Consider the following 23,244-nt stretch of genomic DNA (forward strand, 5'->3'; position numbering starts at 1 on the left):
ATGTCATTTACCTTGACTTCAGCAAGGCTTTTGATACTGTCCCACAATATTCTTGAAGTTCGGACATTATGGTCTGGATAGGTGGACAACCACATGGGTAAAAAAAGTGATTGGATGAGGCTCGGGGGGTCATGGTTGACGGGTCGTACCCTACCTGGAGTGAGTCCCACTGGGGTCTCTCCCGGGCCCCATCCTGTTCAATGTCTTTGTCAGTGACCTGGAGGAGGGGATGGAGTTCAACCTCACCAAATTTCCAGATGGCACCAAATTAAGGGATCAAATGGATACTCTGAAGGATCAGGCTGCCACTCGGGGAACCTAGACATGCTGGAGGAACAGGCCAACAGGAACCTGGTGACATTCAGCGAGGACAAATGCAAAGCGCTACTGCTAGGAAGGAAGCCCCGCTGCAGCAGCCCAGGCTGGGGAATGGCTCTGGGGGCCCTGTGTGCAGCTGAACACAGGCCAGCTGTGTGCCCTGGCAGCAAGGATGACCAGCAGCCTCCTGGGATGTGTTAGCAGGGACACATCCAGTAGATCAAGGGAAGGGATTATGTCTCATTATTCAGCACTTGTTAGACCACATTTAACTTCTACGCCCAGTTTTGATGCCCAGCACAAGACAGACATAAAAAAACAGGAGTAAGATCAGAAAGGGCCTCCAGGCTGTTTGGGGGCTGGATCACTTGCCAGTTGAGATGCTGAAGGAACTGGGCTTCTTCAACCTGGAGAAGAGACAGCATGGGAGGCAACCAACAGCAATTCCCCAGTGCCCACAGGGAGGTTAGCAAGAAGATGGAGCCAGGCTCTTCATAGTGATGCACAGCAGGAGAACAAGAAACAATGAGCGTAAATTGAAATGAGAGATTCAGATTGGTTCTTCCCCCGTTGGGAGAGCCAGGCAGTGGAACAGGCTGCCCAGAGGCTGTGCGGTCTCCACCTGAGGAGGTTTCCAAGACTCAACAGGATAAAGCTCTGAGCAACCTGGTCTGGGCTCAGAGGCAACTCTGTTTTGTGGAGGCAGATGGACTAGAGAACGGAGACCTCTTGCAACCTGGATTGCCCTGTTACCCTAAGCAAAGCATTGCAAGTGTTTATTCAATCTGTAGATGGCAGTGTGACTTAAAACTAAAATGGAAACGCTACTCATTTTTACTGAGAATTAGTAATATAAACTGAATTCTGTTTATGGCATCAGTCTTTCAGTTGTTGCTAACAGCTGAGTAAGATAAATCTCCCAAGGCTGATAAATAGACCTAGAATTATAGGAGTAGGAAAAATAGAAATGTAATTCACATTATTTCAGTGCCCATATAAAGCGGCGTAGCAATGAAGGATCCAGATAATTCACTGCCTAAAATATGAGGATTACTCTGTAAGTCTGTATAAGGAATTCAAAATTTGACCCTTATCTTTGATATGGGAAAATAGACTGTCATGTAAACAATAGCTACAAAGCCACTGTAAGCGACTTACAATGCTTGCTCTATTACAGCGCTTACTCTATGCCTCAACGTTATGGTATACAGCCAAACTGATTGAAAAATCCATTTACTTGCCACAACCCATCTGAGACAGCTTTGTTCCTGTCTTAGCTTTTCAGTATCACCTCTTCTGTCTTCCACATGCCCTTAAAAATATCCCTCTTCTGGAAAATTATTTTTAACTCAAGTCATTTTGGTACAGCACAGCTCAAAACCAGTTGTCCTGTCACTGCTGACATGGTAAAGTGCTCCAGTGCAGACAGCAAGCTGCATGCAGTGACAATGACCAGAAGAAATAAATTAGCACTAAAGTTCCATTTAGAGATACTACAGTGGTCGTCTTCGATGTGGCTCAATACAGCCTGGAAAACCATCTCATCACATAGAAGGTTTGAATACATAGAGTATTAGAAGTTGAGCCTTAATTTGGAAGAACACAAAAGGTCAGATTAAAAGGTTTTTGACTGAAAGGCATGCTATTTTAATATAAAAGATCAGAAGATGGTGTTAAAAGAGTTCCCCTATAATCATTTTAGGTCCATTTGTCAGTACTTCTATTGAACACTAAAACGACTAATCTTCTTAAGCAAATCATTCTTTCAGCAACTTTAAGGTGAAAGAGCTAATTATGTGTGTCCATGGGTTAAATTCCTATAGTAGAAATGTTCTACTAGGGAAAAGTCAGGTTAGCTATTAGAGTGTTTATATGATAAACATCCTTCTTATTCCAGTGGGCATTTATTTGGAATTCATTCTCTTAATCTTAGCAGCTATTTTGCAGGATTATGTACAGGAACAGTTGAATTCGGAGAGTTTTGCATGAGTGCAATACTCAGCTTCCTCAGTATAATCTATATAAGCGAAACATCTGTGCCCCTACGTTTAGAGAAGATAATCATTCTGCACTGATGTGAGTTTAAGGAAAAGACTGGTGTGTTAGTTATCTCTCATCTAAGTATTTCTATTGCTACCATCCTTTTCTGATAAGCCTTAAAGCACTTTGCTAATACTAATGAAGACAGGTCTCTGATTCTGTTTCTAACAAAAGGGGTTTTAAGTTCAGTGGCCAGTTGATTTTTTTCAGCACAGATGATAGATAATTGGGCACTTGAATGGGAAAAATGCAAATGTTCTTAATCTGTGAAATCCTGTTACTTTTAATTCATTACAAATTTGACAACCGGTATTATCCTTAATGAGAATCTACAAATTTTCAGATCTTTCAGAAGGATGTGGCTTAAAATTACATTCCTGTGATAAAGGCAGCTCAGGAGCCAGGTAGATGTGTGATTATTGGCCCAGCTCACTTATTAAAAGTCCATTAACTCCTCTCTTAGTGTCAGTGCCTGTCAGCTGGTGATTTGACCTCTCACACCTAGCTGATGAGCACAAACCTCTCTTCCTTTCTCTTGCAGAACTTCTACCCATAATAAAAGCTCAAGGGAACAAGCTGAGAAGCTGTTAACGCTTTCCTTTCTTTCAGTCCGTAGTCACGCCTTGCAGCCCACTGGGTCAGATCTAGATTCCTTTTAGAGGAAATGAACCCAGAAAGTGAGCTCCAGCTGCATGCCAAGCACACCCTGCGTCCCAAGGGAGCAACAAGGATCCAAGTGAGAGGCTGGTCGTTTGGACAGCTTCGAACCCTGTACATGGGTGTGTTCTGTTGTGGAGCCTAGGCAACGTTTAGCCCAAAGTAAAACCACTGAACCGCATGTTGTGTAAGTACAGGGCTTCAGTGCTCTAGTACCTTCATCTGTTTCTGTCATACCAAAAAGCTAAGTCGTGTAGACATTGTCTGAGAACACAAGGCAGACAGAATCAATGAAATCAGACATTTGCACCTTCTGAAGGTACATCGTTCTGCTCAGCAGAAGTCAGAATCTTATATTACAGCAGTTTAAATGTGTTTTCAGCTTATACACAAATGCTCCTACCTGCTTAGAACAGTAAGGTTTTTAATTAGCTTTAGAAATGACTGATTTAAAACATTGATTCTGTCTGTCTTTCAGAATGTTCTTGCACTTCAAAACCCAGGACATCCTCTCCCACTCCCAGCGAAAGACACTTTGTCTTTTTACCTTCACATCTCTGTTCACATCTCTACTGAAATCTTTAATATCTGTGTTGAGCTCATGAGCCAAACTTCAGAACTCTGCGTAAGAAGAACTGTAGTAACACATGGTCAAACCATTCACTTGTGAAAGCACGTCAGGAACCATTTAGTGATTTTTGTATTGATATTATATAGAAACAAATACGTAGGATTAAACTGGAGTTGGATTTAGCATTTTACAACTGCAATGGTTTGGATCAAGGCTCAGTCTTGTACCTTATCTTGTCTGCAATGGTTCCTGTAAGTGGACATGTAGGAGAGAGTAAAGCAAGGGAAGCATATGTGATATTTATCCTCCAACTAGTTTCAGTTCAGGTGATTTCCTGAGCCTGAGTGGTTTTGCCATTTAATAACTCTTAATGGATTTCTTCCCCAAGTATTTCTCATCTTTCCTTGAAGATGTTCAACCTCTTCCCAGAGTTCCATGTTTGCTACCTGTTGTATGAAGATCCACCTTTTTCTATTTTTTTTTTAAACTGCCTCCTTCTGACTTCATTTGATGATCCTTGGTTCTTGTGTATTTCAATACAAGGGACAGTAAAGACTTCATACCTATCCATCCTCTTGGTACCCAGCCATTTGTATGCTTCCCGCATGTATCCCCTAAATCAGTTACTTACCACAAGTGAGCAGTCATGCAGTCTCTGCTCCTTTGGAAGCTATTCTGTACTTACTGTACTTGTCCTTCTGTGAGCTTTTCCTGTATTTTAATGTATCCTTTTGGAGATGAGGGATCTAGAACCACATGCAGTTCCGTATTCATACCATGGATTTCTCCACTGACATAGCGATGTTTGTTTTGTCCTGTACCTCTCCTAATATATGACTTCCTTTTTGACACACCCTTCTCCCCCAAGCATTGAAGCAATGTATTCTTGGAACGAGGTATTGTAACCTCAAGATTCCACCCCAGAGTGGCAATTTCACCCTGGAGTCAGGTGAAAGCTCATTATTTTATGTGTGAAGTTGGGATTTGTTCTGTCTGTGAGTCACTTTGCATGTGTCTGCACTCCAAACATCATCTGCTGTTGTATTCACTGTCATTAGCACCATATGATTTTCTGCAGTTTTTCACTCTCCATCCTTATCTTTGTTACCCTGAGTAACTCAGTATTATCATCAGTCTCGGTCACCTCTGTGCTCCACCCCTTAATGCACATGCTGAACTGCATTCCAGGGCCCTCCAGCTTATGCAGCGACTGCTTAAAGGTGCTTGGTGACGGACTTTATCAAGTGCCTTCTGGGAGCTCCAGTGCACCATCTCCACCGCAGTAGGCATTTCCATGCAGCTCTTAACCTCTCCACAGAACTCCAAGGAGGCTGTAAGGCAATGCTTTACGAAGCCACGTCAACTCTTTCCCAGTACATCATAATTCTTTAAGTGTCTACTACTTCCATCCTCTAATAGATTTGCCCATTACAGTTCTCTGGCTTATAGGCTTGGACCTCCTCTCATTTTTTCATCCCCTTTATACAATACATAACTTACAGTGATATAGTTAAATACCTTAGATAGCTACTGTATCATGGAATAACTGCAGAAAATGCATACTGTTGTTACCGGTAATCTGAAGTTGAGTTGAAGGTGTGAGAAACACACTGAAGAAGGCATGCCAGCCTGGGGTATTTTTTAGCCTCGTTAAAATGCTCATGGGTTTTGAAAGATCTTGGTTTGGATCTGTACTCTGCCCAGTTCAAAGCAGAAATTTGAATCCATATTTCATCATAGCCTGTAAAAATAGATGTTAATGAAAGTAGTGTCCAAGTATGGCATTTTCAACTGAAAGTAAGAGAAAGACTTTCTTGAAGTTTGAATACGGGAGACAGAAGGTCAGGTTCTAATTCAGGTGGAAAAGACTTTGAATCTGTGTGCTGTAGTAACCAGATAATTCTGCAACAAGAGACTGACACAGCTGCATGCCCACGCTCCGTGTTTCACGTCCTCGTGCTGAAATATGGGAAATATTTTTCCTGATGAGAATCTTGCTTCTGAGCATCGGAGGTTTGGGATGGGGAAACAAGGAAATCTTTCATTCAGTTCCTATGTGGCCAACAGCAGAAATGAGCTAGTGAAGGAATTCAGTCTCCTCAAGGATTTGCATATGCTAAGTAGGACATTTGGGAATGTTGTTAATACCTAATCACTGCTGAGAACCCAAGCCTTTGAGGCATCAACTCACAGAAAATCAAGTTAAGCACCTAAATCAACATGTCAATTTTCAACGTTTGGGCTATAACTTGGAGCTTAACTAGATCAGTTAAGGATGCATTTTTTTAATCCTAAATTTATACCTGAAGATCTAATACAACATTCCAAAACACATGGAATTGCCCCCTGGAGTAAGCACACCTCCCTTCCTCCATCAGTCGAGGTTAAAATGGCTGGGGAAGGTGATACTTACCTCCACGCTAACCTGCCAGTGGATACATCAGATGCTGCGTAAAGCCAAGCATTTCTGGTCAAGTCATCTAGCATCCTCTCTGGGATACACAGCCCGGCTGACAACCACCCTCCAAAGGCAGCTAAAAAGGTAAGTTTTTTTACCGTGAGAAAGGGGTTTCAGGAAGGAGGCACGGAGCACTTCTGCTAGGAATAAGAACGTGCTTTGGATTCAGTGCTGAATCTGTCCACAGCCCTGACCAGCCCTGACCCTCTGCCTGTCGGGGCTCCCCCCACCCTACCCAGGCCCGTGCCCAGGGAAGCGCCCGATGCCCAGGGCTGGGGCTGCCCTAGTGCCCCCAGCTGCCCCGCTCCTGGCTGGGGCGGTGGAATGGGCTCTGGCCGTAGTATGGCCGCCTGGCAGAACCTCTCACTCAAAAAAATTTCTCCCTCGTAGAACTCTGGTTGCAGCATGTCATTTATATGATACATGCTGCAATGAGACCATATAATCAATCCCAACACTTCCTTCATAAAGCCACTTTCTTTTACACCTTGCAAATAATGCTTGTTAGCTAAATGGTTGACAAATTATTAAACTATGTTACTCAAAAAAATCCTGGAAAACTACAGGGCAGGGTTCACAATCTCACACCGGCTGTAAGCCCTAATTCTTGGCTAGACACTTGATACAGATAGTGCTTATCTCCTACCGGCGTGTCCAAGGCAAAGAGTAGTTTTCTGTTTCACAACATTTTCACATAAACACACTCTCAGGCATTTTAGCAGTGCCTCAAGCAGCCCACCAGTTACTTATTCTCCCAGAATAGCATGCGATATATGTTATAATGTTACTGTAAATGAACTCCCATCTATTTGTTTTTCACAAGGGGAAAAAAAAACATGTACTCCATCAAATTAAAAAGCTGTCTTATAGAGAGAGTCCTCCACCTCTCTTTTACTCAGCCTCTTACAGCCAAGCTGGAAGTACATCTCAGGGTGTGTAAAACTGTGTAAGATCATTTTCTAGATGAAAAACAAACTTTTGAGGTGGGAGCTTTCAACAGCTGGTCTAAAAGAAGTGTGAAGAAGAGATGATTTTGGAGGCTGGCTGACTGCTGTATCCAAAGGGGCTATCGATAAGATTGATACTCTGTGGAGTGGTGTTGAGAAAGGCTGGAATGGAGAGAGAGAGAGAGAGAGAGATGGTCTGAGAAGGAAGCAGTGCTTGTAAAAGAATGATATTGGTAAGTGAATAACATGGAAGGAGAAAGTCAGTAAGACAGTAAGAGATAAAGAATTAGATCTGCTTGTGTAAATTGACATAGCCCCATCTAATTCAATATTTCTCTGTACATAGACATCAGTTCAGAGTGTAACTTGTACTGACCTACCATTGCCTTTGTTTGGAAGAAGGAAACCAGTTTCTGAAATAGAAGTTCTGTTGAAAGCTGGGCTGGAGTGGAGTAATGAAATCAGTACTTAGAAAAATATACTTATGGGCTTGATCTGTTGCTGCCTTGCAATCTGCGCAGGCATTTACCCCTATGCCAAAACAGGAGAGTTTTGGAGCTGTGGCACAGAAGGGTGAGTGACAATGCGAGTCTGGAAGTACGCTCTGGTGGGCACAGGAGCGACCAGCTGCCGTCAGGACCTGGGGTCAGATCCTTGTCAGCTTGACTGGCAGGAGCCAGTTGAGGTACTGCAAGGAATATATAGTACAGTGGGGTGTGGGGTGTAGGCTGTCAAGGAACACGCTGATTAAAGGGCAGTTTAAAATAAAAGACAATCTAATGGAGGAAGAGCATGATTTTGGTCTATCTCACTGCAAGCATAGCCCCAGTGTGATTATAGTATTCCCAGCTTCAAATGGACCCTGAGGTTTTATTTTATGCCACTTGTTTTCAAAAGAAGCCAAAGGTAGTGTCCTGCTGTTAATTTATAGCTGCTTTTTAATAATTTTTAATCAGTAAATAGGAGAAAAACGTTATATCACAACCTTCCCCCTTCTGTCCTGACCATATCATGCTTTTTTGTGGCATTTTCCTCTTTTAGTTAACCCTGACTTCTTCATTTCACTTCCATTTAAAGCCTTTCCTCTCTCTTACATGTCTTCATCATAGGAGCAGCAAAGAACTCGTGCCCTAGTAAGCTAAAAATGTGGCCTTTTAACGTTAACCATTCCAGTCAGAGAACCTGCCGTGCTCCTTCAACGTCCCCCCCTGCCTACCCCTGCCCTAGGACTGCCGTTCAGCTTTGTGGGGCTGTGCTGGCATCCCTTTCCCATCTCACCGGTATGGAAAGGGCTCTGTACAGCAAAACTGCCAGACAGAGGTTCAGTTTCACAGTAGGGGCACAAGTTCAGACAATCACTGCCGCGTTTTCTTACTGAGCTCAGCCCTTCAGCCCTTGAGAGCCCTCCAGTACAGGCTTGAGGGTGTCAGACAGAGCAAGCGGAGACCCAGCAGCGCCCAAAGCTTGTCCTGCTTGAGTTTACACGACAAAGACTTTGACAAACACAAGAAAAATAAGCTTGCAGGAGGCTGGTATATTGGCTTTGGCAAAGCAGTTGGCCTACGGCTGATACTTTTTCTCTGAGGACCTTTTTGATGCTGATTCTGTTCAGGAACTGTGAAGTGATTTGTCATCTTCAAAGGACAGGTTTGTCTTGAGTGCTTTTAAAGCTCAGTTGAACAAACAGATGAAGTGCTATTCCTAAAATGAAGTAAAAAGTGGCACTCTGTTCAGAATATAAAATATGCTAATGAATTGAAAAATTAGAATCAGGTGAATGTGAAAACTTTTCATCCTTGAAAACTTCTCCCTTCTGCTTCATATATTAAAGCAATGCAGATGTGGAAGGTAAATCCCTTACTGTGTGGGACAACTATGTTTTATGCTGTGGTCTCTTAAGCTAACATCAGGAAAGAATTGTAAAGATATTATATCAAAGATCTTTCTTTTGTCACATGCAATCTATACTTTTTGACATAATTTTCTTCCAATGTTATAATGCTGAGAAAAGATACATGAAAAGAACCGACTAGCATTTCTACTGTCAGAGCATCAGCTGTCTTCTGAAAGACTGGTATTTACTAACCCCTTTTATGTTTTCCATTGTAATATACGAGCAATTTGCTGTGTCTTCTGACATTCCTGTTTTCAGGCAGACCAATTGTGCAGGTGAAACAATTCATAATTCAGTTTATTATCAGCATAATTGTCCATCCGAGGTAAAAACATCACAAGAAATTTGATTCTAGGATTTAAACTGCTTTTAGGCTCTAAACAGGACATTTCCAGACTGTCATATTTTTAACGAGCAAGTAAAGAATAAAACAGCGTATTGTGTTGAGGTTCTTGATGAAAGACCATCATGTGGCTGTGTAGGAATGCCGAGGTAAAATCAGAGCCAGACAGACAAATTCACCAAAAGTATGTGTGTGGGAAGGGCATTTGATTTTACATGCTATGGAGTTTAACCACAAAGGCTACAAGAGAGTCCCACGTAGGCACGAAGTGCACTGAAACAAGGTGTTCAGTCAAAAGAATTGCTGCTTTCCAGAGACATGCGTGTGGAGGAGAAACTGTGAATATAGTGAAGTGTCACATTCCTCATTTTCTGTGTTTTAAAAAGCACATTGATACATGCTTGCTATAAAATAATTCAATATATATCCCTTATTTCTAGAACATCAGATTGATACAATTCATATGAATCAGATTCCAGTAGAGACTGCACCCGCAGCTGGAAATGCACACTCCACAGAATGTTTCTGCCCTGTTTCTGGTTCCCCAGAACATCTGAGGCAGAAGGGCTTTCCCAGGGCTCTTTGCTGCCTCTTCATGGCAAGATCTCTGCAGTGGATCCCCACGTTCATGTGGAGCTGCTTGTCTCAGCTACACACAGATTATTCTTCTACTGAGTATAACAATTTGCATGACTGCCTAGTAGGAGTCAGAATGTGGGCATGATTTACTGCAGTTTTTCCCTTTTTATGGCTTAATTACCTATTTAAAAATGGAGTTATATAGAGTTAAAACCAAATCTGTATTAATGAACTCTGAAATGAATTTGCTGCTTCATGGGCTTCACAATTAGCACACCACACAGCTTCATTCCACAGATGTTTCTTTTGTATCAGTTAGCATGCACAATAGATTAAATAGAGTTTACGAGAATTTACTAGATTATTGTGGTACATTTTAGTATTGAAATTGGCAGGAAATGTGCAAAAGACTATTTTACAGGGCCTTAGATGTGATATAATTTAAAGGATAAAGGGTAAATTCCCAGGGCAAAACCCTGGGAGGAACAGTGAGCAGTTGAAGACAAAATAGTGAATACTTTCCTTTAAAAGCTGAGGCGTTCCCGATATTTCAGAACTGCCTCTGCAAAACAGGCAGGAAGCCTGACATGAAGCTGGCTGCAGAGACCTCCAGAAGAAGAGGGTTTAGATGTTCTAGATGTTTTAAAGTGAAGCCAAGCTCTTTTTTACCCAGTTTGTGTGGGTCAAGAACAGTCCGAGCCAAAGCACATTTACAGCCCCATCCACTGGCAGACACCCCGAGGCTGGCTTTTTGTAAGCAGTTTTAGTGTTCTCAGCCGAGCTACAGCAGAGTCCGCAGTCAATAATGTGGGCAGACCAGGCGTGGCTTTCCCAGCCTTGAGCCTGCTCTTAACCTTGCTATGTATGTAGGGAGGTCATGCGTAGACATAATTTGCAATTCCACATGAAAGAATTTTTGGGGTTTGCGCATGCTTTTCTTGAAAGCCTAGGAAATTACTGCCTAGAAAGTGCATTAAAAGAATATTAGGGCAGCAAGAAGAAAAATACTGAATCTGAGATTCCCTGTGCAACCTCAATTCAATCTTCTGTGTCTCTGTGATTATACAGCCCTTTATTAATTATTTTTCCCACAGGAAAATGTGAGGAAGGATAGAGTCCTGAGGAAGACCAAGAATTGTGTAGTGAAAGAGGCTTTGTCTTGTGATCTCTGCTTATGATGGAGGGGTCTATAGGGAAAGGAAAAATGGTCTTTTGTTTCAGGCAGTTGAATACAGAATTGTGAAATGTGGAATTGCAGCAGCTGGGTGTTGCGGGCTAGATTCTGTCCTTGCCTCCAGCAAAGAATTCCTGCGTAATATTTGTCAAGGCATTTACCCACAGACTTTTTACAAATGTGTCCTCACATTTAAGGAAAGCTTTTTTGAGACCATAGGGTCTGATCTGCAAAGTGTTGAGCCATGGACTGAAACTGAAAGTAATGACACCTTGGCTTTCCTTTTTGTGGAAATTCAACTGTAAGGATCAGATCTGGCACCTAAAGTCCATGGAGAATGTCTCCTTTGATTTCTGCTCCCCCATCTGGAGATAAACAATTCTTTCATTTTCTGAATTTTTTGTGAAAAATTATTTATTGTTTGTCAGGCATGGATGGTACAATAAAATAGCAAAATGCCCATGAGGAAATCAATAAATCTCTTCAGAGCAGTGTTTGAACTCTTGCATGGAGACTAGAGCTGCTCAGTGAATGCTGAATGTCAAAGGACACTTTCCGTAGCTGCCTGTCTGGTATTATGGGTATTCTGTCCCTCGAGTGAGACTGCAGACCCATGGAAACACAGGATATAACAATATTATTAAAGTTTTTTCCTAACATATTGTCACAATGGCATTTAGTGGCATTTTCTAACTCTTCATGTTTGACCTTAACATTTCTGATGCAACTTCTTCTGTACAAGACTGTTCTATGCTGGCATTGATGATAGTCACGCAGCTTTAATAAACAAATAAAACAGATCCTGAGGCAACTGGATACTATAACTCTTTTGCATATATGCTTTCTTTTCAGAAGTAGTCCCAAAGGAGTAATTTATTTTGATTGAACAAGCATTTGTTATTCAGAGATAGTCTGAGAACCTGATCTAATCATCACTGACATCAGCGTTAAATAACACATTTGTTCACAAAAGGTGATGGAGCTGACTGCTATGATGTGGCCCTCAGTTCACAGTTTAATTTGTCTGGATGTATATAGTCATTATCTCAGACAAAGAAACATGCAGTCATAAGATGGCGACTTCCATTTGCTGCCAATTTGGGCATAAATTCAAACAAATACTCTGAAATTTCTGTATTTTTCTGTTGGTCGCTAATTTTGTAGCCACCTGCAGTATCTGTTTAGATGAGCTTTTAATTATGAGAGGTAATTGAATGAAAGTGACTGACAGGAGCAATTGGAGCTAAATGCAGAATTCGGAAGGTGAAAATACTCTGCCCTTGCTCTTTTGATCCAAATTGTGGCTTTTTCAAGCAGAAGGTGATTCAAGAAAATAAGAACACCTGATTTAACTGAATTATGAGATAAAATGAAACAGCAGGTGAGGAAACCCCTATCATTATGAAAACAATGTAATCTCTTGTATTTACACTACAGCTGTCTAAATCTCCAAATGAAGGTATAACTGAGATCAAAGATATTCATACAAATGGAAAGGGAAGGCCAAAGCTCAAAGTAATAAACCAGAGAACTATACACACTGACAGCACAATGATTTTCATCTAAATCAGCAATAACACTGGTATCTTATTTCTGGGGGCTATAGCACCTTTCATTCAAAAGGATTTTCTGAAATACCCAGAAAGGAATCATTTCAAGTGGCTGCACCACTGGAAGGCTGACACCAGGTTAAAACCCAGCCTGCAGCAGGGTGTCAGGTTGCCCTGGTGTAGCCTTCTTTGAAACCCATCCTATTCTAAGAAACAGAAAGGATGGAGCCCAGTGAAAGCTTTGGATTGGGACTTAGCAGATGCAGGTTCCCAAGCATTACTGCTGTGACCTTTGGCAACTCTCCTAAATACCTCTCAGTGCTCAGCATTTAATCTTGTGGCACCTGTGTTTCCTTCTCATGTTTTCAGGCAACAGAATGCCTGTTCTTTTCACACTGAAGACGGGGTGTAGGATCAACATGAAACCTCAATCCATTTAGTGTTAAGGCAAGCTCAAACCGCAAACTCTGGTTTGCATAAGTTGGTCATTTTGATGAGCAAAGTCAAAATAGCAGTAGACACCAGTAAAAAGAAACAAAAAGGAAAGGAAAGACAGCCAAAATATTGAATACCAGCCTGACAGTCAATAATAATTTTGGTCAGTTCTCTGGTTTGCAGGCAGTTACATCTGTAGACAAATCTGCAGCCTTTCAAAGGAGAAGAAAATGGTGGCCAACCAAGCAAGCCCCCGATTCAAAAGTGGATGATACAGCAAGCTGCATATCTTAATATATGTGGCTGAGAAGGTAAGGAACAGACTTGACTGATGCTTGAGAAATTAGTTTGTTAATGCAAAGTATTTCTTATGTGATCGATAGCCTTGCATTAATTTGATAATAAATTGATACTATTTCCCATTTTTAAATTATTAAAGTAATACAGACAACAGTGAGCAGTGCTGGACTGCACAACATGACTATTCATACATTTGAATGTGTTTCAATAAAAGAAACTTCTATGTGATTAAACCAGAGCAAATCTAAAAACGTAAGGCCTACCTTCATAACCAACACAGCCAATGTGCTGTTCACCTGGGACTGTCTAATGCTAAGACCTGTGGTGGTCAGCATGGAGCCCATGTGTCTGAGCGAGCCCTTGGAGCACCTTATGCACTGCCTGAGGAGAACAGAGCATCTCAAAATGAGGTCCATGAAAGGCAAAAGCTAGAGGTGTTTCAAAGATCCATGTCCTTTGGTACTTGATTTGGGACTGTAAAGTGACACATGCTGGGCTGGAATTTATTGTCTGTACTCTGTGTATCTTCTGCCATCAGGTGCCTACAGGATTTCTACAAAACTCATGGATCTGATGTTCCTTTCTTTAAAAATGCAATTGCAGAAGATAAATGACCTGGCATATTTGTCCTCCGCAACTTGAGAGCATTTAATCCCAGATCTCCCATCTCCTAGTTATCCTGGGCTGGGTTTGTCATCTGTATCTCTTTGTCAAGCAGTGCCACTCTGCTAATAAAGGATTCATGATTCATTGTAGTAATAGATGGCAGCAAGAGTGAGCACAGGTCTGTAGTTTAATGACACGATATTCCTCTGGAAGAGAGGATACCTGCTAAGAAGATTGCTTATGAATTTCAGTTCGGGATTATTTAATTACAATCAAAATTTATTATCTTGTGGTTAGTGTGGGAAAAAAAAGCAAGGGGATGGAAACTATCAGAATAAGGACAGGTCACTGGTTTGATGACTTGGTTAGCTGCAATGATGGGAACGGACTATTTTATCATCAGAGTGGATTAAAAAGAGACAAAGTAATGCAAAAGAAAACTTAGGAAGTAGACTTAGGAATAAAAAATAAATCATCATCTGGTCAGAAAGATGTTAGAAGTCAGTTTTCTTTGGCATTTACTTAATGTGAACCCATTATTATGTGGAGGGAGTAGGCGTAGGTTAAAGGCTAGTAAGCTCTATTCCCATGTAGACTTCAAACAAGATAATAGGTATGGCATATTAAGGTTTTCACAGAATCACAGAATCACAGAATAGTAGGGGTTGGAAGGGACCTCTGTGGGTCATCTAGTCCAACCCCCCTGCCGAAGCAGGGTCACCTACAGCAGGCCGCACAGGACCCCGTCCAGGCGGGTCTTGAATATCTCCAGAGAAGGAGACTCCACAACCTCCCTGGGCAGCCTGTTCCAGTGCTCCATCACCCTCAGAGGGAAGAAGTTCCTCCTCATGTTCAGACAGAACTTCCTGTGCCTCAGTTTGTGCCCATTGCCCCTTGTCCTGTCACTGGGCACCACTGAAAAGAGCTTGGCCCCATCCTCCTGACACCCACCCTTCAGATATTTGTAGGCATTTATAAGGTCCCCTCGCAGCCTTCTCTTCTTCAGGCTGAACAAGCCCAGTTCCCTCAACCTCTCCTCGTAGTGGAGATGCTCCAGTCCCCTCACCATCCTTGTAGCCCTCCGCTGGACTCTCTCAAGTAGCTCTTCATCTTTCTTGAACTGGGGAGCCCAGAACTGGACACAGTACTCCAGATGAGGCCTCACCAGGGCAGTGTAGAGGGGAAGGAGAACCTCCCTCCTCCTGCTAGCCACACTCTTCTTGATGCACCCCAGGATCCCATTGGCTTTCTTGGCAGCCAGGGCACACTGCTGGCTCATGGTTAACCTGTCGTCCACCAGGACACCCAGGTCCCTCTCCGCAGAGCTGCTCTCCAGCAGGTCCACCCCAAGCCTGTACTGGTGCATGAGGTTGTTCCTCCCCAGGTGCAGGACCCTGCACTTGCCCTTGTTGAACCTCATCAGGTTCCTCTCTGCCCAGCTTTCCAGCCTGTCCAGGTCATGCTGAATGGCAGCACAGCCTTCTGGTGTATCTACCACACCTCCCAGTTTGGTGTCATCAGCAAACTTGCTGAGGGTACATTCTAACTCTTCATCCAGGTCGTTGATGAAGAAGTTAAACAAGACTGGGCCCAGTACTGACCCCTGGGGGACACCACTTGTCACCAGCCTCCAACTAGACTCAGCGCCGCTGATGACAACCCTCTGAGTTCTGCCATTCAGCCAGTTCTCTATCCACTTCACCGACCGCTCATCCAGCCCACACTTCCTCAGCTTCCCTAGGAGGATATCATGGGAGACTGTGTCGAAAGCCTTGCTGAAGTCAAGGTAGACAACATCCACGGCTCTCCCTTCGTCTACCCAGCCAGTCATGTCATCGTAGAAAGCTATCAGATTGGTCAGGCATGATTTCCCTTTGGTGAATCCATGCTGACTACTCCTGATAACCTTCTTTTCTTCCACTTGCTTCATGATGGCCTCCAGGATAAGCTGCTCCATCACCTTTCCCGGGATGGAGGTGAGGCTGACCGGCCTGTAGTTCCCTGGGTCCTCCTTCTGGCCCTTTTTGAAGATTGGAGTGACATTGGCCTTTCTCCAGTCCTCGGGCACCTCTCCTGTCCTCCAGGACCTCTCAAAGATGATGGAGAGTGGCTCAGCAATGACATCCGCCAGCTCCCTCAGCACTCGTGGGTGCATTCCATCGGGGCCCATGGATTTGTGGACGTCCAGATTGCTTAAGCGATCCCTCACACAGTCCTCCTCAACCAAGGGAAAGTCGTCCTCTTTGTAGGCTTCTTCTTTTACCTCCGGGGCTTGGGATTCCTGAGGGCCAGTCTTAGCACTGAAGACTGAAGCAAAGAAGGCATTCAGTAGCTCTGCCTTCTCCATATCCTCCGTCACCAGGACACCCGCCTCATTCAGCAGCGGCCCCACGTTGTCTCTAGCCTTCCTTTTGCTGCTGATGTAGTTGAAGAAGCCCTTCTTGTTGTTTTTGACATCCCTTGCCAGCTTCAATTCCAGGTGAGCCTTGGCCTTCCTCGTCGCATCCCTGCATGCTCTCACCACGTTTCTGTACTCTTCCCAAGTGGCCTGTCCCTCTTTCCACATTCCATGGACCTTTCTCTTCTGCCTGATCTCCGCTAGAAGCTCCTTATTTAACCATGCAGGTCTCCTGCCTCCTTTGCTCGATTTCTTTCTCAGGGGGATGCATTGCTCCTGTGCATGGAAGAAGTGTTGTTTAAAGAGTGACCAGCACTCATGGACCCCCATTCCTTCGAGAGCCCTGGCCCACGGGATTCCTCCCAGTAGCTCCTTGAAGAGGGCAAAGTCAGCCCTCCTGAGGTCCAAGGTTTTGATCCTGCTTATCGCCCTGCTTCCTCCACGCAGGATCCTGAACTCGACCATTTCATGGTCACTGCAGCCGAGTCCACCTCCAACCTTCACGTCCTCCACCAGTCCCTCCTTGTTTGTTAACACGAGGTCCAGCAGCGCGCCTTTCCTTGTTGGTTCCTCCACCACTTGCATCAGAAAGTTATCATCGATGCTCTGTAGGAACCTCCTGGATTGCGCCTGCCTAGCTGTATGGTCTTCCCAGCTGATGTCAGGGTGGTTGAAGTCCCCCCTGAGAACCAGGGCCTGTGACTGTGAGGCTGCTTGCAGCTGCCTGTAGAAGGCCTCATCAACCTCCTCCTCCTGGTCAGGTGGCCTGTAGTACACACCCACCGTAATGTCACCCGTGTGAGCCTGTCCCTTAATTCTAACCCACAAGCTTTCAACTCGTTCCTCATTGGCCCCCAGGCCAAGCTCAATGCATTCCAGTTGCTCCCTCACATATAGAGCAACTCCCCCTCCTCTCCTTGTTGGTCTGTCTTTCCTAAAGAGTCTGTAGCCATCTATGACAGCATGCCAGTCATGCGAGTTGTCCCACCACGTTTCTGTGATGGCGACCAAGTCGTAGCCATCCTGCTGTATAATGGCTTCCAGCTCCTCTTGTTTATTGCCCATGCTACGTGCGTTGGTATAGACACACTTGAGCTGGGCTGTCAATCTCACCCCTGCCTTGGCATTCCAAGCCTAGGCTCATCCCTAGTGAGCTGGGCAATATCCCCTTCCCCCTTCGAACCTAGTTTAAAGCCCTCTCAATGAGCCCCGCCAGCTCGTGGCCAAGAATTCTTTTTCCCCTTTGTGATAGCTGAGTTCCACCTGTCGCCAGCAGGCCCGGTGCTGTGTACACCTCCCCATGATCAAAGAAGCCAAAATTTGACCGATGGCACCAGTCCCTGAGCCACTTGTTAATCAGGTGAGTTTTCCTGCCCCTTTCAGTGCTGTCCCCTGCCACTGATGGGATGGAGGAAAACACCACCTGCGCCCCTGATCCCTCAACCAGTCGCCCCAGTGCCCTGAAGTCCCTTTTGATGGCCTTGGGACTTCTTTCTGCTATCTCGTCCCCGCCAACCTGCATTACCAAGAGGGGGTAGTAATCAGAAGGCCGCACCAGACCAGGGAGTTTCTTCGCAACAGTTTTCTTACTAGCACAAAAACCTCCTTATTTTTATGACAATGACAATGGAGGAATTACTATTTTTAAGTAAAGCAGTGGGCTTCCAATGCCTGGCAATCAGCTAATACCAGGCTGCTACGGCACCCTGCCAAAGCATCTGCATACTTTGAGCCTGGGCTAAGCCCAAATCAAAGACATGCTTTAACAGAAGCTCTTTTGACACTGTCTTCCTGCCATTGTTGCAGTAGGTAGCTGACAAAAGGTCCTGCTTTGTAGCTAAAGTCAGCCTTTGGCTTTGGTTTCAGGCCACTGGATCCATTATCAGGGCAATACGTTAGAGAAGCTGGTAAGAAGTCCTAGCATCCATCAAGGAAATGAGGGTGAACCCAGCAGTCTGAGAACCCGGGCACAACAAAGATGAGTATGTCCTCTTCTGTCAGAATTTGAATTCTAGGATCTGGCTCTGAAAGGCTACATTTGCATCTGAGCTCCTGCAATTTACAGTACAAAGGCTCCTAGAGAAGATACTGAAACCAGAAATTGCAGGAAAAACTTACTGTAGGAGTACATAGCAGAGGACTGATACTGTTGAAATGATAAAGACATACAGGGATATTACACTGCTGCTGAGGACGTGGAATGAGATTTCTAGATTGCAAGACAGAAGCAGCTACATACTTCAAACAGCCACCCACAGAGCTCCGATGTACATGTGGAAAGTGACCTGCTTGTGGAGCAGTTTCTTGTAACAGTTTTGGATTTAATTACGGATGCAAAACAACAGCCTGTAAAAACTGCTCAAGGATTTGCAGACATAAACTAATCTAGCGGAAAGAGAATGGAAAATAGAATAAAAATAGCATTCTTTTAGAGAACACCATGGAAATCTTAGGAAGATTAAAACTATGAGATGGCAGAGATCATGAGCAAATATTGCAGGCAGCTGTGAAGAAAATGGCTTTCTAAATCACAAACTGGGAAAATGCATTCAAGTTCTGCAGAGAGCTGGAGAGAGTTTCTGTCAGTTTACCTTCATGTTGTTAAAGATTAACATATTTTTTTGTATCTTTAAGACTTCATGAAAACTACCCATTTTGGTAGCTCAGATGCTACACGGACTGCACCATTACAACTCCATCTCCTTTGATCCTTGTCATTAATTCCCAGTTCAGCCTCTTGCACTGCCTTTGCTGTATTCTGATGCTGGAGTGGAGCAAAGCATTGCTCCCTTTCACTTCATGTATCATATTGGTTTAGCTGGAGCCCAATTTGATCTGCAAGGAGGGAGCAAGTTGGCATTCCATTTTGCTAGGCCACAATACCTTGGTTTTGAGTGTTGCAAAGACTGATGTCTGCACTGGGGCGGAAAGTTCTGCTTGCCCTTTATCTCTAATTGAGAGGGTTGTTCTTAGCTTAGGCCTTGATCTTGCTCTCATGTCAATAATCTTGAAGTCATTGTGGACTTAGACCATATTTTCCTCTCCAAAATCCTCCCTTTGAATGAATTTCACCTGTCACAAACTTCAGAAAGGTGATTAAATATAATGACCCTTCTTTTGTATCTGTTTACTTACAGTAAGCCTACACTATTTTTGTTCCACTATTATTTCTTTTTATTGTCCTCTGATCCTTGGTCTGTAAATGTCAATGGATTAAGAATGCTGAAAGGAGACAGTTTTGTGCTTTCAGAAAGTAGCTTTTTTATCTACTGTGAAAGCAGCCCATTGCCTTCCCCACCACAATGTATGAAAAAAGATAACGAATTTTCAGAATATTTATATATTCCCATAACATAGGTTCTGCAGATTATACATGTAATGTCTTTTGACAGACTATGGGTTTGTCCCTAATCAGCATCTCTAATTTGTGAAATCTTTGTTGTGTCCCTTAGAGGATACAGGCAAACTCCTGGGAACATTATCAGTCTTGGATGCCAAAGTGTGCCCTGAACTCCTGCTGCAGGTATGTGCCTGCATCATACCTATGACTGCTTTTTTCTGGAGGCCTCCCACATGGGAAATGTGTTCTGTCTTCCTCCAGTTCTTCAGGCTACAGCAGGAATGTGCTGCCACCTACTTCAGTTGAGAAATACCCAACTGGTAGCAAAAGCATCAGAGACACTGCCCATGTAGCCATGCCACCACAGTCACTGAGAACTGGTGGCAGTTCCTCTTTCAGAAAAAAAAAAAATACAGTCTTTTTTTGCTCAGTCAGAATGACTTTGAATGTGTTCACTGGAATTAGTTTTCTTTGGTGTATAATGGTCATCCAATGGACTCAGTCTTTTCCTGCAGCAGAATTTTAACGCTCTTCAAAGCTTTTCATTGGGTTTTTAATTTTACTAAAGCAGTATGGAAAGAAGATTATATCAGAAGAGAAATCAAAATTCCAGAAACTGATTATACAGATTTCTTGATAAAAACATTACATAATTGTATCAGAAGCACTATGAAAGAGACATTAATTTCTTAAATGACCAGCATAGTCAAGATGCCAAAATCAGTGGAAGAACGTTTTCAGTCATTTCAGTGATAAACTAGTATGTCTGTGTATTTCCTAGTGTGACTGATTATGTTAGTGACTGAAACAACAGCTAATATTTGTGATGAAATTATACTAAATGATCTTATGGGAACTACATTTTCAGCTGTAATATAGTTCTTAACAGTTTTTATCACATTGTGACTTTGCAGCATTAAGCCTTAGAAAATCTAAGTTAATTCACTGTCACTAAAAGTTCTTTCCAGTTTAGGAATCATGTTATCTAGAAATGTTGCATTTATCTTACTCTATTTATCAAGACACTTAAAGATCTGCCATGAGCAAGATATTTTAAAAAAATCTGCCTTCTTTTCAACATGTGGAATTAGATGCTTAAAGATAGTCACATATCTATGGTCTTTGCTTACTCAAAAGTTTTTTTTTTTTTGCTTATCCCTCTGTCAGGGCCATAATTCAATATGCATTTGAGACCAGCAAGAGTGACCAAGGCTCCACACTTGGCATCCAGCACATTCATAGGGCAGTAAAGGAGACCTGGATTCTGTTCTTATTGCCAAGAACAGTTTAAAGCTTTCGGTCACAAAAATGTAGGAACCATGCCAAGGTAGACCATGGACTTGTCTAGCCCCATAGCCTACCTCCAACAGTAGCAGATGCCCAAGGAGCTTAGAAACAAGCTAAGGATGTAGTAGTAACTCCCCAGAATATTTTCCTGGCCCTCAACAGTTTGTGGCTCAGGGACATCCCTTGCCAAAGATACTTTTTTCTCCATTTGTCTCAGCTGAGATGTGTTTCATTTGTTCTCTTTCCCTGGCGCAGTTGGAGACTTTTATCAGCAACAACATCTTGTGGCACCAAGTCCTACAGCTTCACACAGCTACAAGCTGTAGGGTTTCTGGAGAAACAGGGACATATTGTGAGCAACCCAGACACTCTGAATATGGACTTGATCGGTTTGTAGTAGTACAGGCTTCAAGCAGCACAGGCCTCAAGGCCTTTCTCAGGCCGGTTGTGGGAAAACAAACCTTTCTCAGGCCGGTTGTGGGAAAACAAACCTTTCTCAGGCCGGTTGCAGGAAAACAGTCGTTCTATGAATACTGAACAATCATAGTTTGAGTATTGATTATGTAACCGGGGTGTTTTGTTGATAGATGTTTTTATGTATAGTAACCAATCATAGCTGAGTGTTGCACCAAGTGTTTATGTATAGTGACTAATCACAATTAAGTTCTGTCTATATAATCTAGATTCTTTACTAATAAAGTTGACTGTTATGGATCATATTGGTCGAGTCCTAGATCCCGCTGCAACAACAAGCGGTGTTAAGAATGACCTCCTTGTTTGCCGTGAGCCTCCCTCCCTCATCTGAGGCCCCATAGTTCTGTAGTAGAAAAAGCAGTAAACTGTAATTCCCTATTCGGCTTATCCAGGGCACTTTGGGTTTTGTAGTCCACTTCCATATCAATCCTTGGTCATGTCCAGCCTGAAAGTTTTTGTCTGCTTTTGTCTGCTTGTTGTTTCCCATAGGAAAGTTGTTCAACATCTTTGAAGATCCTTGTTATTCTTCTCTGACCCTTTTTCATTTCAGTCTAGCCTGAGCAGGGCTAATTGTCTTTGATTGCTGACTTTCATCAGAAAAACGAAAAATAGCTGTTATTAGTTGCTGCACATCTAAATATCTAAGAAGAAATAAGTTCTGCTCCCTTTTCCTGCCCCTCCATGAAGGCATTCAGCTGCTGTTGTTATTATAAAAAATAATTAGTTGCTTTCTAACCAGTATAAAGAAATTTCCAGTCGGTATTTACAACTGCTTCTCAGTCATCTGTTCCAGAAGACGTGAGCTGTTGCCAGTAACAAAACATCATAATTTACTTTTACTGTGTTTTTTTCTCTCATGTATTTTACTTCATTGCAATTAAGTTTAGTAATCAATGTTAAAATAAAAAGTTAATACAGTAAAATAAAAACAATATTAAATTATAAAGTCCCTAATATTTTTTTTCTGTAGTTCAGCAGAAATTAAATTAGATTTTCCAATGCCCTACTTGAAAAGCTATAACCCGTAATTTTAAAGGTTCTGCACCAGGATACCATACAAAAGAAGGCCGTGAACACCCCCCCTGGGTTGTTTTTTTTTTTAATTCTTAAGAGAAGACTAACTCCCCTCCCTTACCTTAGGAACGTATAGAGTATCTGCGTCAGCAGCACCGGGGTGGTGGCTCTGGAGCGCCCACGGCGTGGCCGAGGCTCGGGGCCGGGGACCCAGGCAGCGGTGGGGCTGGGTGTTCTGCCTCCGAGAGGGCCAAGGGCCCAACTCACGGCCCGCGATTCCCCTCTGGGGACCAGATGCTGAAAGCTGGTGGTGGTGAAGTTAGCAACTTCTAAAGTATTTCAGTGCCCAAGGTCCCTTTGGGACCTAGCTCTCTCTTAGCAGGTACAGCATGGGGTAACAGTTACCACATTCATCGACACAGGCTTTGATGTATCTCATGCAGCCGGCTTAGCAGAGGATGCGGAGGGGGAGGTTGCCTTGGCCTTAAAGCCTTTTGAACTACTTCCACGTTTTACTCTCTTTTTTGTAAACGTTCCAGATATGAAGCATCACAAAAAAATACAAAGAACTGTATTATCTTAAGAGAAAAAAACCCCATGATTTATTATTTCAACAAATCATAAATGTTGGAAATCAAAGAACAGACTCAGTTCTGAATAACGTTAATGTTCTCTCCCTCCGATATTGCCCCTAAATGTTGATAAATCACGTTTCTGAGGAAAAGGTGGTATTGCAGCTGCTGGCAGTGATTATTAGATAAAGGTTGCAATTGTGTGCTTACTTCCCCCCCTCCCTGAAAGGGGTCTGATTGTTAAAACGTTCTCTGAAGAAGCTGTTTCAAGCTTTTCTGCTATGCTA

The sequence above is a fragment of the Opisthocomus hoazin genome, chromosome 8 (genome assembly GCF_030867145.1).
Source record: "Opisthocomus hoazin isolate bOpiHoa1 chromosome 8, bOpiHoa1.hap1, whole genome shotgun sequence".
NCBI lineage: Eukaryota > Metazoa > Chordata > Aves > Opisthocomiformes > Opisthocomidae > Opisthocomus > Opisthocomus hoazin.